This window comes from Eriocheir sinensis, unplaced genomic scaffold (genome assembly GCF_024679095.1).
Source record: "Eriocheir sinensis breed Jianghai 21 unplaced genomic scaffold, ASM2467909v1 Scaffold1004, whole genome shotgun sequence".
Classification (NCBI taxonomy): domain Eukaryota; kingdom Metazoa; phylum Arthropoda; class Malacostraca; order Decapoda; family Varunidae; genus Eriocheir; species Eriocheir sinensis.
Genome location: NW_026110302.1, coordinates 56,110 through 67,809, shown reverse-complemented (window position 1 = coordinate 67,809; position 11,700 = coordinate 56,110). Strand labels below are relative to the sequence as shown.

Genomic DNA, 11,700 nt, shown 5'->3' with positions numbered 1-11,700 from the left:
CATGGATCTATATACGCCACTGTCTGGAAGCACTGCCGCCAGTGCTGGAAACCACAGAAAAAATATAAACAAATAAATAAATAACCTTAATTTACCTAACAACCTAAAATAAAATAAATACTAACTAATCTAACCAGACCTAAATATACCTTGGTAAAAAACTGCCCCTTGAATATTAGAGTATATTTCATAACAACCTAAATATTCTTGATAAAAAAGCCCCCCCCAAGAAAATAGTACATTCTATAACCTCACTTAAATATACCTTGATAAAAAAAACAGCCCCATAAAAAAATACTGTACATTTTATGATCACCTAAGTCAACCTTGATAAAAACAGGCCCAACAAAACACCTTGATAAAAACAGCCCCATAAAAGATTACTGTACATTCTATAACCTCACTAAGTAAGCCTTGATAAAAACAGCCCCATAAAAGATTACTGTACATTCTATAACCTCACTAAGTAAACCTTGATAAAAAACAGGCCCAACAAAACACCTTGATAAAAACAGCCCCATAAAAGATTACTGTACATTCTATAACCTCACTAAGTAAACCTTGATAAAAACAGGCCCAACAAAACACCTTGATAAAAAAAGACCCCTAAAAGATTACTGTACATTCTATAACCTCACTAAGTAAACCTTGATAAAAACATCAAAAAAATATACATTGATAATAAAACAGTATATACAACGCCTAAATATACCTTGATAAAAAAACAACCCATAAAGTATTGAGTACATTCTATAACCTCACCTAAATATACCTTGATAATAAAACAGCCCCAAAATGTTACAGTACATCAGCTAAACATACCTTGGTAACAAAAACAAGCAATAAAGCATTAGAGTACATTCTATAGGCTCAGCTAACCTGGAGCACAGCATAATTACTGCTCAGGGAACAACACACCCGGCACAGCATCACCAGCTGGGGCGCCTCGTGGGTGAACACTGCCACGGACAGCACATCATCATTGCCCAGGGGGAGGCCGGCAGGTACCGCCCCCCTCCCTTGTTGTGCATTCATTCCTGCCATTGTGTCTTTATCGTTTCTTGGTACTGCCTCCACATGTATTACTAGTTGTATAATCACACTCTGTACTGCCTGGGGGTTGGGATGGCATGTTCCTCCCTTCTCCTTTGTTGTTTCCCTGCAACAATAAACTATCAATCAATCAATCAATCATTACCTTATAATAATTAGTAAAATTACAGAAGTACACCCACCGGGCCGACGACCACCTGAGACAACAACAAACAATGCAGCGACAAGCTAGCAATGTATTAATCATGAACAACTAATTAATCTAACCTGACTTAACCTAACCTAACATAACTTACCTCGATACAGTATATCCCATGCAAGATAATATTTATTTCTTTATCATAAACAATTAAACTAACCTAGCCTAAGCTGGCTCTACCTAACCTAAACCTGGCCCATGCCTCAATACAGCATATCCCCCCAAGATAATATTTATTTCTTTATCATTAAACTAACCTAACCTAAGCTGGCTCTACCTAACCTAAACCTGGCCCATGCCTCAATACAGCATATCCCCCCAAGATAATATTTATTTCTTTATCATAAACAATTAAACTAACTAAACATAGCCTGGTCTGTGCTCTGCTGCCAAAATTCAATAAGAGGAAATATATACCTCAATATATACACCAGACAATATTTATTTACCGTGGACAATCAAGCAATCTAACCTGACCGAATCCTAACATAGCCTGGCCTGTGCTCTGTTGCCAAAATTCAATATGAGGAAATAAATACCTCAATATATGCTCCCAGACAATATTTATTTATTTATCATGGACAATCAAGCAATCTAACCTGACCGAATCCAACTACAACTAACCTAACATAGCCTGGCCTGTGCTCGACACATGCCCCTCAGACCACATTTCACAGTACTAATATATACAGAACAAGTGACTTCCAACAGAGAGAAGCGCGGCCGTGTGTTGAGTGTGCACGAGGCAGCTGCTTCACACTGCAAAAAGGTGTCCTTGCAGCGAGACTTCTCAAATCATGTAATATTACCACAATTTTGAATAATATTTCATTTATGGCAATTATTTTGAGAAAATTTAATACTGACACTGTTGCCTTTAGATCTCTGAGTGCAGTTCCTAGGGGGAACAAAAACCATAGCAGTGTAGGGCAGGGACAGAAGGGGAGGGAGGCAAGGGAGCATGGGAGGCGTCTGGGATGCCTAAATGTTAGGGGACGGGGAGTAGGGAAGTTAGAGGACATGGCTAAGGAATTGAGGGAGTGGGACTTCCATGTGGTGGGGGCTACCGAGACCCAGCTGAGGGAAAGACTAGAAGTCAGGTCAGGGGACTACAATTTTATAGCCAAGGGAAGGAGTACAAACCCAAGGAAAGGTGGGGGAGTAGGTTTATTTATAAAACAGGACTCGGGCTTAACTTTTGAGGAACTAGATGTGGGTAACAGTGAGGCAAGCGAGGATAATCAAGCAGTGAGAATAGGGTACAGGGACAAGGGTAGGTTGGAGCACCTAATCATAGTAGTGTGCTACATGACAGTGGAAGGGACGGGTGCAAGGGTAGAGAAGGAAAGGAAGTATGAGAGGGAAGGGAGGGTAATAGCAGAAAATAGACAGGAGCAAGTAATTGCCATGGGAGACATGAATGGACATATTGGTATCCTAGGAGAGGAGATAAACAGAAATGGGACTTTGTTATTAGAGTTTGTGGAGGAGCATGACTCAGAAATATTAAATTTAACCATAGCGGAGGGAAGGGTAGCCTGGGCAGAAAGGGGAAGGGAGTCAGCTATAGATTATATCCTTGTAAACGAGAAGGCTAGGAGGATGGTTAGGGATATGTGGATAGACGAGGAGAGGCTCACAAATATAGTAAGTGACCACAATATGATGGTCTTAAAATGTGTTAGCCAGGGCCAGAGGGAGGAGGGGGGGAACAGGAATAAAGATTGCCACTGGAACATGAGAGGGGGTGACTGGGAGGCCTTCAGAAGAGACCTAACATGTGTAGAATGGGGAGCGGATGGTAGTGTGGATGAAACGAATGACAGGATGTGGAGGACAGTAAATGAGACAGCCAAGAGGAGGTTAGGAATACTAGAGATAGGAAGAGGTAGGAAACAGGGAAAGAGGTGGTGGAACGAAGACGTTGAAAAGGCAAGGAAAGAGAGAAAGGAGCTGAATAAGAGAACCAGGAGATTGAGGAAGGAAATAAACGGTGATGCAGGTAGAGTAGAATATGAAAACACGAGGCAGCAGTATAGCAAAGGGAGGTAAAGCGACTCATTAGGAAGGCGAGGGCAGAGACTGAGAGGGAGACAGTAGAGGAGCTCAGGGAGAAGGGAGAGGAGGGGGGAAGAGACTGGTATGCCTTCCTGAGGGGGGAGGAAAATAGGGAACAGCCCAATTTAGAAGAAATAGTAGTGGGAAACAGAGTAGTGAAAGGGGCAGAAGAAATAAAAAGGGAAATCAAAAACTTCTGGGAGGAGATAGCGGGGTGAGTGAGCCTGTAGAGTTAGGGGAGGTGCACTTGGAATCTAGCAGGAAAATATTTGAGGCTATGGGGGATTGCTTCAGTAGGGAAGAGATCAGGGAATATGTAAAGACACTCAAGGCTAGGAAAGCAACAGGGAGGGATGGGATTCCTAATGAGTTTTATAAAGAAGGAGGGCCAGGTGTAATAGAGGGGCTGTATAGGCTGTTTAGAAAGATTTGGTTAGAGGGAAAAGTACCGGGGAAGTGGAACGAAGGTAGGGTGACTCTGCTACACAAAGGGGGCACAAGAGTAGGAAAGAGTTAAAAAACTACAGGCCCACAGCTGTCACAGACACAATAGGAAAGATTTTCAGTGGTCTACTTAGTGATAGGATGAGTAAATGCTGTGAAAGAAACAGGGTAATGGGGGAGGAACAGAATGGTTTTGGTAAGGACAGAAGGGGGAGGACAACATGTTTGTAGTTAACACAGTGATTGAAAGAATGAAAGGAACGGGGGGGAAGGCATACCTTGCTTTCCTTGACATAGAAAAAGCATATGATAGGGTAAATAGGGGTTTGTTAAGTCGATTGTTGACTAGAATAGGAGTGAGTGAGAGGGTAGTAGGGATAATAGAGTATGTATGAGAACACACGGGCAGTATACAACCTAGGGGATATAGAGACAGGGTGGGTCAACAGTCATAGAGGGGTTAGGCAAGGGTGTGTGCTGCCCCCGCTACTGTTTGGGCTGTACACAGAGGAGCTGGCAGAGTGGTTGAGGGCATCGGGGTATGGGATAAGGGTGGGGAGTGAACGGCAAGGATGTCTCATGTATGCAGATGACATTGTGCTCATGAGTGAGGATAGTGAGGAATTACAACATATGTTGGATGTAGTAGCACAGTATGTGAGGATATGAAGTTTAGTAGTGAGAAGAGTCAGGTAGTAGTAGTAAATGCTGAGGCTACGGACGAGGGAAGGACCTGGACTCTAGGAGAGATGAACATAGGCCGTACAAGTTCATACAAGTACCTAGGGATCATAGTTGACGAGAATGGAACAGATAGGACCAAACAGAATAGAATTTCTAAGGCAAATCAGTGGGTAGGAAGGCTAGGAAGTGTGGTTAGATGTAGAGCTAACAGGTATGAGGTAGTTAGGGGGATATGGAAGGGCATGGCAGTACCAGGCCTCATGTGTGGCCTAGAATGCATGAGGTGGACAGTCAAGGAGCTAGATAAGCTGGAGGTAAAATAGTACAGAACAGAGTAGGCAGGCTGGCTCTGGGTGCCAACAGGTATGCAGCGGTAGATGCAGTGCGAGGGGAAGTAGGCTGGAGCACCTTTGAGGAAAGAATAGGTAAAGCAGTTTTAGGGTACAAAGTCAGGCTAAGAAAGATGAGTGAGAATAGATGGGCGCAAGGTATATGAGTGGGCGGGACAGGGACGAAGTGGAGCAAGTCTAGCATACGCTGGGACAAGAGATGTGGGCTGGAGGGCTTCACACTCTCGGAGATGACGCTAGGGGGGGAGGTGAAGGAAGTGAAGCGTACAGTGAATGACAGAGTTCAGGAGAGGGGCAAGATAGACTGGAGCCAAAGAGTTCTCTAGAATGATACAAGTTGAAGGCCAAACCCAAGTGTGAGGCCTTCTATGATGGTAGCCGGGGTGTGTGTTGCTCTTCAAGGCCAGGACTAAATCCTTAGAGGTGAATAATAGGACATACAGGTGGGCAAATGGGGGAAGCAAGGTATGCCGTATGTGTGAAGGGGGGGTTGACAAGACAGTGGAACATATGCTACTAGAGTGTCCTAGGTATGATAGGGTTAGGCAGAGTTTGGTAGAAATAATAACACAGGAATTAGGAACAGAAGTATGGAATAGGATGCTAGAGGGGGATGTAGAAAGGGTGATAGAATTCTTGCTAGGTCTGAGTACACTGCAGACAATGACCAGAAGAACAATAGAAGGGGTTAAGGAATTCCTAGAGAGAGCCTTTGCAGAGCGCACCGGATAGGGTGGACTCCTGTAGATGTCCCCATCTGTGCCTCTACGGGCTCTTTCAGACGGTTATATTTTATTTTTGGATTTTGCCGGGTGTGGGCCGTGAGGAGTAGGCCGTTATGAAGGCTGTAGTTGGATCCGAAAGGACAACTACCTCTGAACCAGGACCAAGACCAGGGCAGCAAATAATAACTTTTGGAAATTAAAGAAAATTCAATAGTTATGTTAGAAGTTAATGAACACAGCCTGACACACTGCATTTTGGGCAGGGGTGAAGTGTTAGGACAGAAACAGTCAGGGGGACTATTGAGGAGAGGGCAGCCTAATAATGTTGAGACACCGACTGCTTGTTTCTGAACAAAATACAATTCTCTTCATTGTTTTTTTCTCCAGAAATCACTAAATAAAATCATTAAATCCCACGCTGGGTATTTCCGTCAGCCGACACTGCTTGCCCAACTAGTTCAAACCAACCTAACCTAATTCAACCTTACATAACCTACCTAGCGGGGGGCGTCACCCCCTTACTATTTTCCGGAGGTCATTTGTTATTGTACTGCATTCAGGGATGACAAAAGAATCCATGTTGTATTAACTTTGCTAGAGGTGGCTGCCCTCACTTCAACATTATCCATAGTTGGGTTTGATCAGGTTAGATTTGTTAAGGTTATTTGTTTAGGATAAATATGAAATATGCTTCACCACTGTTATCACTGGCAGTGGTGTGACCAAAGGTAATCTACACAGTCCCAATAACTTCCTAAATATTAATCTGGCAGGAATGACACACCAGACGTCACAGGCCAGTGTTGAGAAGGCACGGCAAGGCTCAGAGTATTCACCTATTTTGAGTGACCCATAACAAAATCATAGCAAGTACTGTTAGGCCTGGCCATGGGGGCACCGGGTGTAATACTAGACAAACACCCCATCTGTAGCCCTTGCACCACCCCCGTGAAACACCCTAAAGACAGTGGTCATGTTCTTAAGCACTTCATCGTCCAAGTGCACACATTTGACAAGGCTTTCATAGGAGTTGTGGGAGTTTTCAAGGGTAGCTTCATGACCCTGGTGGTGGTGTGACCCTTCCTCTGTTCCATGAACCTACAATAACACTCATTAGAATCTGATTTATCTCCTTTTTGGCCTTTGGGAAGAGTTGAGGGGTGGAAACGTCTGACACTGCCGACCAGACTGGGCCTTGGGGGCACCGGGTGTAATACTAGACAAACACCCCCACCCATCTGTGGCCTTGTGTAAGAAATTAGAATTGAGCCTCTTTTGTCTATTTGTGAGACCTTGGATTGAAGGTGAGGTCGGTATCATAAGACATTTTGGTTCTCACATCAGCTGTTTCTAAAGGTCAAAGGGGGGTCAGGCGTGCTCTAATGAGTGTTTCTTCAGGTTTACGGTGCAGAAGGGTCACACCACCACCAGGGTCAAGCCTGGATATGCCCACAACTCCTAGGAAAGCCTTGCCAAATAGGAGAAGGAGAAGAAAGAAGAAGGTAAAAGGTAAACAGTCCCCAAGGCAGTGCTGAGAACAAGCCTCCCTCCCTCCCCGGCCTGCCAACAATGACAGTATCACACACCCGTGGAGACTAACACGTGATAAAGACAGAATAAGCCATTGACACAGGCACGAAGGAGAGGAGGAGAAGAGAAGAAGAAAGAAGGTAATAGCCAGTCTCAGGTAACGCTGAGAACCAGGCCGCCCCCTCCCTGCCTGCCCGAACAGTATCACACAGCCGTGGAGACTTACCTGGTTCTTACCTGGTTGGGCTCCCTTGGAGGGAACCCCACAGTGGCTAGCACGCCAGTCTTGTGTATTAGAGAACAACAGAAATCCAAGACAAAGAAAGATAAGACTGGAAAGTGTGCTAAAAGCCTGTTTAGAATGGTAATAAGTAGATTGAGCTCAGTAATGAAATAAAGTGTCTCCCAGGAACTCAGCAAGTCCCTTCTTGAAAGAGTTTAGGTTGGTTGACTCTGCTACCTCTGGGGGGAGTGAGTTCCGCAGCCTCACCACACGAACTGAGAAAAATCTATGTCTGGCTTCGCAAGTGCTGTGAGGAACAAAAATTTTGAACTTGTGCCCTCTAGTAATATCCCTTGTTGGTGCCATGGTGAATAGATCTGTAGGTGATATAGCTGACATACCATTGAAGATCTTCCAACATTTAATAATATCTGCCCGCAATAGTCTTCCTTTCACAGAGTAAAGATCTAAAGTTTTAAGTCGCTGATCATAAGACATAGTCTCACAACCTGTGATAAGCTTAGTCCATCGACACTGAACTGATTCTAGAAGAGATAAGTCAGTAATATAACCTGTGTTCCATACTGGGGATGCAAATTCAAGAAGTGGACGTACATGTGTAATGAATAGTTTAACCATAAAGGAAGGTGAGCGACACAAGGTTGACTTAAGAAAGGAATATGACAAACCAGCAGCCTTTGACACTACAGATTGGATATGGTGATGGAATCTTAATGATGGATCAATGGTTATGCCAAGATCTACTGCAGCAAAACTGAAACTTAGGGGATTGCCTTTAACAGTATAAAATGAATACGGGCCCAAATCATAAGACTGACGGAGGTCGGTGCCAAAGCTCATGAGTTTAGTTTTGTCAGTATTAATCTTTAAGTCCCAAGATTCTGCAACTTTAATTAAAGAATCAATATCTCTTTGGACAATACTAATGCCCTCCAACACTGTATTAAGGCTCTGAGGCTTTATCAGAAGATAAAGTTTAAGATCATCAGCAAATAATTTTATGTTTGATACTAAAGTATTGGAGATGTGATTTATGTAAATAAGGAAAAGAGTAGGACCTAACACAGAACCCTGTGGCACACCGCTAATTACTGGAAATGAAGAACTGATCTGTCCGCCCACTACAACTTCCATAGTCCTATGGGATAGAAATGTCTTGATCCAAGATAGAATAACACCATTAATGCCCACTGAATTAAGTTTAGTAAATAGAATCTGGTGATTAACAGTGTCGAAGGCTTTTGAAAAATCAAAGAGAATAAGATCAACCATATTGCCCGTGTCCATCCACTCAGAGACTGCATCATACGTAAGAGCTGATCCTCCACAGACTTGCCAGAGCGAAAACCAAACTGGTTGACATTCAGTATTGAATTGGCTTCCAAATAATTATGCAGTGCAGCAACAATTATTCTCTCTAAAATTTTACAGCTAACAGAAGTGAGGCTTACTGGGCGATAGTTAAGAGGATCACTTCGTTTACCTTTCTTGAAAATAGGTACTACTGAAGATTTTTTCCAAATTTCAGGAATCTCCCCCGAATTTATAGATGAAACGAATATTTTAAACAGAGGATATGCTAAATTAGTGGAGCAATGTTTTAGTAATACTGGATGAACAGAGTCAGGTCCCATTGCAGTGGAAGGGTTAATAGCACCGAGTTCCCTAGCAACATCATGAACTGTGAAGTGTATCTGGTGAAAGGAGCCATCATGTACTTGGTGTGGTGACTGTGGAAGACCAGAGGGTATGGTAAACACTGAGGAAAAAGCACCACCTAAGAGCTGAGCCATCTCTTTAGGGTCGGATACTAAGTTTTCTGCATCACCGAGAGGACCAACGGAAGGACAGCCTACTTTTTTCCCGCGTATGTACGAGTGAAATAATTTGGGCTTAACTGAGTAATTATTAAGGATGTCCTCCTCATAAGAAATCTGTTTCTGAGTGGAATAGTTCCTGTACTGGTAATTTACATCCAGAAATGTTTGCAAAGCTTCAAAAGCAAGTACAGAGTTTCTAGCATGTACTGCTCTCATCTGTTTGTAATGGTTCCAACTATTCTTTCGGATGTTTATAAGAGCTCTAGGAGGTTTGTATTCCCATGGTTTGTAAGGGGCACTTGATGAGGAGCGAAGAGTTTTTTGTGGAGCACATGTTCTTCCAAGATAGTTTATATAGGACAAAATTTATTGTATGAATCATTAGAGTTCATATTCTGGAATTCAAAGTCCCAGTCTACAGTGGACAAGAATTGATTAATTTGCTTAAAATTGGCTTTAGGCCAGAAAGGAGATGCAGCGCTGACATTTGACTTCACAGGTTTGTACTGGAAAATATAGCCACAAAGTATAACACAGTGATCACAGTTGGGAAATGGGGGAAATACATTAGAGGAGACTACTCGATCAGTTTCAGTAGTGAGAAATAGATCTAAAGTATTGCCTGCCCTGATGTTTGTTGGCTCATCAATCCACTGAGTGAGGCCTAATGAGGTGAAACAGTCTAGAAAAAGTTTATCAGTATTAGCAGTTACATTATTTACACCGCCTAGTAACCAAGAGATAGAAGGAAGGTTAAAATCACCAATCACTATTACTTCCCTGTTAGTACAAAAATCTGTTAGAAAATCTATGAGTTTATTATTGTCTTGAAGAGAGTAAGAGGGAGGTCTATAAACAACTACAATAAATATTTTGTAATCTGGAAGAAAGACTGAGCAGACGTTAGGTATTTTGATGTTCATGTTGAGACATCTGTAAGAATTATGTACATAAATGCAACTCCATGTTTATGAACTGAACCAGAAACGTCATTTCTGAATAAGTTATAATTAGTAATTGAAACTGCAGCATCTGGAATAGTACTAATTAACCAAGTCTCAGTAATACATGTGCATTATTTGAAAATAAGAAGTGCTTAACAAATGCAACCTTATTGATAAGACTATTTACATTACACAAACTAACATTTAGTTGGGTAGTAAAGGGGCAGTTGAGCCAAGAGAATCAGAACTGGCAGGCTGGGCTACAGGCTGAGCTGAGGCACCAGCTAGCCTGTTCCTTTGTCGCCTCTCATACAGTTCTTTTCTTTGTTTGAATGTTAAATCCCTATTAACATAAATGCCATTGAACTCGTGGTTGTTTCTAAGATTTTTTGCTTCCATCACTAGCTTCCTACGCGAGTCATCATCGGCAATTTTAACTCTGTAAAGACCCTTGATTCTATCAATACAAAATAAATCAGACATAGATGGAGTGGTATTCAGAAGATAGCGAGTGATGTTTGCAATGCTAGTCCTTGCATCTTCATTAGACTCGACCTTTACACCCCTGAATATGACTGATTCTTTCCTTTTTCTTCTCTCGTCCATCTCTACTATTTCCTCCCGAATAGACATTCTCAAATCATCCCCAGAGGCAACCTGAGTCGGAGAGGCAGAAGATGAATGCGAGGCAAGAGAGTCCTCAAGAGTGAAAACCATCGTGCACAACAGCTTCACCCACACTGGAGCACGCCTATTCAATGCAGTGCCTCCCAGCATAAGGAACCTGACTGCAGTAGCACCCGACACCTTCAAGTACCACCTGGACAAGTGGCTGTCAACAGTACCTGACCAGCCACCAGCGCCAGGTTATCCAAGTGGCAACGGAAATCGTCTTGGTAAAGATTCGTTTTAGGTCCGTGCCAGTATCTCATAATCTACTTTATGAAACATCACTATCTCTTCATATATCTTTTCTACAAACCTTCAACAAGAGGAGAGGAGCCAGTGGGAAGCAGCGGAGGTCCACCTCAGCTGTGTCCGTAGTCGACGAGATTCAACAAAGTAAATAACCTTGGCATCACCATAGTCTGCCTCACTAAGCCTCTCCCAAGCACAGCCTCTGATCACTGACAACAACACAGCCATAGAACAACACATTACAGGGCAACACAAGAATCTTTGTCTTCATTTTATGCGGTAAATATGGAGGAACACACCTTGCAATGAACGCTGCTCACCAACACACACACACACACGTCAACACGCCCCGCCAGGCACTGCTCGGCCTTGGTCTGGGGCTCGGGTCTCCCTTCCTCCCTCTCCACCATTACCAAAACAGAATAACGATTTCTGTCATAACTACAAGGGAATCTCATTACTGGGGCACGTGCGGCTGGGTGTTGTGTGGTGGTGGAAGGTGCAGCTATATATACAGCGTCCGTGGCTATATATATATATATATATATATATATATATATATATATATATATATATAAAAAAATCATAGGTACTGTACCGCTGTACCGCTACACTGCTTTCACAAGTGTGTGTGTGTGTGTGTGTGTGTATTTAGCTATTTGTAGTCTAGGTGGCCCGAGCTAAGCTCTAATAGTCCCGTCTCCATAAATACATTCATCCAGCCTTTCCTT

The 11,700-nt window shown here is 42.9% G+C and overlaps 1 long non-coding RNA gene across 1 annotated transcript; it reads right to left on the bottom strand.

The window, feature by feature from the left end:
* Nucleotides 1-11,167, bottom strand: LOC126988907 (uncharacterized). Its single transcript, XR_007742648.1, has 3 exons — nucleotides 11,034-11,167; nucleotides 880-1,159; nucleotides 1-44 (listed from the first exon to the last, which is right to left on the bottom strand). It is a non-coding gene; the product is annotated as an uncharacterized LOC126988907 (long non-coding RNA).
* Between the last annotated feature and the right edge of the window lie 533 nt (nucleotides 11,168-11,700).